At 36.9% G+C, this 4,156-nt stretch overlaps 1 pseudogene; it reads left to right on the top strand.

Annotated features, from left to right (window-relative positions):
- The first annotated feature begins 584 nt into the window (after positions 1-584).
- Positions 585-1,766, top strand: LOC106978003 (protein FAM91A1-like; annotated as a pseudogene).
- The last annotated feature ends 2,390 nt before the right edge of the window (positions 1,767-4,156 follow it).

Genomic DNA, 4,156 nt, shown 5'->3' with positions numbered 1-4,156 from the left:
AGAGTAGAAGAAAGGAAAAACTGAAGACGAGGGAAACATTACAGAAACAAGGTCCTGGAGAAAAACAGTAGAGGAGAGAATAATGGGAATAGGTGAGAGGGCTCACTCTGGGAAGGATATGGGAAAGCTAAAAGTAAAACAGTCATAAAGACAAACATTTTGAAATAGAGAGAAGCAAAATTAACACATTCTCCCATCTCTCCATTGAAATTTGAGGAATGGCCACATATGGGAATACATTAGGGCTTAGAGAGTTATTTATAAAAAAGAGATTTTGAAAGTTATTTTTTTCCCTTAAAATATAATTTAATAAAGAAACTGGGTCCTCTGATGCGCTCCTAACACTGTTCTCTGTTCTCTGCCAAGCTGAGCTGTCTGGAGCCTTCACCATGAGGCAGCCCGGGAAATTCCAAAGTGTAAGGTACCAGGCCTCTAGTACACTCCCCCGAGCTGTCCCAGGGCCCTCACACCATAGACAGAGAGCTCCACATAAGGCATACTGCCCACAGAGCAAGCTGCTAGCCAATAGGTGACAGGGTCTTTAAAATTCACAGAGAAAATGTGCAAAGTAGGTTGTCCTCTACATGTCCACCATCAGTTATGATACAGAAATAGAACATAAACATGTCAAGGAAGATGAGTACAAATACTTTGAGGAGCTATTATACTCTAGACGGTTTCATGCTGTACCTTTACCATTTATTGGATATTGTGGGACTGAGATAATCCCATTTTTGCATTATGCTGAGATGATCGATGACATTTTGAAAACTGAGAAGAGTTATGCTTCACTGTCCAGTTGTCCGGGACTGACTGTCTACAGTTTCACGGCATTAAAAGACAGTAGTACATTGATATTATGAATCAATATGGATCACTACATTTTTTCTTTTTGAAATTTGGGGGAAAGGTCACATCCTCTACCAATAAAGCCAGTAGAAAATCCCATAGAGATATGGTAGGTAATATAAACTGGTCAGATCACAAAAATGACATAAAGATATGAATTTTGCCTGAGGAATATACTACTGTGAAGATCGCTGATTCAGGTCCCCAACTCTCTGGATCAGTAGATTACAATGTGGTACATAGTTTATATAACAAAGGATTTATTTCTTTGAATAAATAAATCAATCTCTGACGACAATTTCATTCTCTTGAAGGTTTTATAATGAACTGAATGCCAGATGACTAGGTAATTACTTTGAAACTATGTATTATCTTTCAACAGATAAGCATACTAATGTTGCTGAGCTTGCCAATGTCCTTGAGGGAGACTTATCATTGGTTAAGAATGATGTTTCCATGTATTGCTGATTGGGCTTTGCACATAAGAGACAAGTAATAAATCTGGATCAACTTCATTCATCATGGTGGAAGGTACCCTGTGTAAACAAATTTGAAAGTAGTTTATATCTACAAAAGATACTCCTATCATGGCATGGTGAAGAAGGTAGGAGTCCTGAACAAGAAGCTGTGTCAGCTCTGATATCCATACTACATCCAGCTGACACTGCCAGGATAAGCAGTTTGGGTCTGTCTACAGGATACACAAAGATATTGTTTTCCTATCTGACTCAACTCTTGCCTTTTTAACGATGAGAAATCTTTCACCTGAAGTTGGCAAACTCTCACATGAGTCTCTGGACAGCTTCCTTAACAGAATTAGAAAAGATTCAAAACACTTAGGAAGGAGAAGTGCAGACTGCAGAAATATTTTGACCAGGCACTTAAAGAAACAAAATACTGTCTCTGCATCACAGTAACAACCCAATTATGGTTTTCTTCTGAACCTCTTACATTGTAAAAGCCTTCCTGATTTGAATTCTACAACTTGAAGCAGAGTTCTACACAAAAATTATAAATTGCTTATTTCCACAGCTTCTCTAATAGATCAACCCATTGGCAATAGTATTGCTTGGCATTTTATTGTTGCTGTTTTTTAATGTTTATTTATTTTTGAGAGAGAGAGAGTGAGCAGGGGAGGGGCAGAGAGAGGGAGACTAAAGATCTGAAGTAGGCTCCATGCTGACAACAGAGAGCCCCATGCAGGACTTGGAACTCACAAATCCATGAACCGTGAGATCATGACCTGAACCAAAGTCAGACGCTTAACTGACTGTGCCATCCAGGTGCCCCCTGCTCAGCATTTTAGATGCATTATCTAGAAGTCACCACCCAGAAGTCAGATACCCATTTCTTTTACCGTCCAAAAGCATAAGACTTCAAAAACTATCATAGAGATTTCATGGTTATTATTTTTTTAAGTTTATTTCTTTATTTTGAGAGAAGGAGAGAGAGGGAGCATGCGCGAGCAAGTTGGGGAAGGGCAGAGAGAAGGGAGAGACAGAGAATCTCAAGCAGGCTCCACAATGTCAGTGTGGGGTCCCACGTGGAACTCTAACTCACAAAACCGTGAGATCATGACTTGAGCCAAAACCAAGAGTCAGACACTAAACTGACTGAGCCACCCAGGCACCCCATATTTCATGGTTATTATTAAACATTAATAATGCCTTGGAGTCCTAATCCTGAAATAATTCCTACTTTAGATATGCTCATAATGGGAGCTCATAATGGGATGGGAGAAATCTTTCCCATTTGATGAAACAACTACAAGGAGGGTCATGAGTCATGTTAATATGATTGTCTATAAAGCACTGCAAATGTTAAGGGACAAAATGGGTTTGCAGGGATTTTTGTGGTTATGTTACCATGTTGTATGCTTCTAAACAATTTACAAACGGAAGACTTGGTGATGTTTCTGAGAAGAAAGGAGAACCTGATTTCACTTCCGGCTCAGAGCAAATGAAAGTAGAGAACGATTTGAAATGGTCACTGAGGAAGCAACTACAGATTGAACAACAAAACAGAACTCTGATGTTGCCACAACAGAAGCCCACTGGTTTCTTCTTGATCTGTGCTTTGAAATTCCTGTTTAGCTCTGAATTAATGAGAAAGTTTATAGGAAAACTGCCACACACAAACTTTGCAGAAAAGAAAGCTGTCAAAACAAACAAACAAAAAAACCCCTCCATTCTGGTACAAAACTATGTCTACGTGTCCTTAACTTTTCATTCATTCTAGGAAGGAGCTTTAACACTGGATATTCACACTGAAGCCACTTTTTCAAGTTTGCTTTACCATCTTAGGTTGGTATGGAAGTCTCATTTCCTGCAAATAATGCAATATTTAGAGACGGCATCTTATCAGAAAAGAATAGACAGTCACCTTCCTCAATTCATTTGCAATAATTTTATAACAACAACATTTGTTATTCACACTTGGTGTCTTTTTCTTTCTTAAAGTGTGCTTTATAGTGCCAGTCACTAAAAAGCATCCTGCTGGTGAGGTATAACTTATACTTAAATGGTGTTCAAAGTGTTTTGTGGTGTAGTTTGGGAAACATTTGATAGTGTTTGGAATCTTGCTCATTATAGCACATCCTAATGCAACAAAGAGCTACTTCGAAAAAAATTTTTTTGACCCCTAATTTTTTAACAAAGAGCTTTTTAGCAATCAGCACTGTATTTTTTCATCTTGAATCAATCTGCATTTCATTTTATAAATCTAACGATAAACTTTACAGGCTTTATGATGACTGTTGACATTTATAAGCAGTCACCATGAATACCGTAATGGTGATTTTATGTGTCAGTTTATCAAACATAAATCTGGTTTAATTTTATATGTAACAAAATATATAACAAAACCTATGCTTTTGGGGATAATGGGAAAGAGATTTATCTCTTCCGATGAAAAGACTTCTTGATATTTAGAGTAAAAAGAGTATAAAACAATAAATATCCAGTACTGAGAAATTTGATGAGGCATTAAGAATTCCTGTGGATATCTATAAATTATGTGTATCAATTGAACATTGTGGAAGGTATACAAATCAGCAAGTTATGTATAATTTAGCCCTGTTTTATAAGATCTTAACTCAGACTATAAAGATTCACTGACATCTCATGAGAAGTTTTGGAAAACATTTTTTTTAACCCATTTAGAATTCATTCAAAGTGCATCAAGCAGCACTTTAAAGGGTGTTAACATGGTCCAATTTGCATTTTGTTTGTTTTGTTTTTTTCTTTTTTTTTTTGTATCAGCATTATTGAAATATAATTAACATACCATACAATTCACTCATTTAAAG

The sequence above is a fragment of the Acinonyx jubatus genome, chromosome D1 (genome assembly GCF_027475565.1).
Source record: "Acinonyx jubatus isolate Ajub_Pintada_27869175 chromosome D1, VMU_Ajub_asm_v1.0, whole genome shotgun sequence".
In the NCBI taxonomy this organism is placed as follows: Eukaryota; Metazoa; Chordata; class Mammalia; order Carnivora; family Felidae; genus Acinonyx; species Acinonyx jubatus.
The sequence above is the reverse complement of the archived record's forward strand: the minus strand, read 5'-3'. Positions and strand labels throughout refer to the sequence as shown.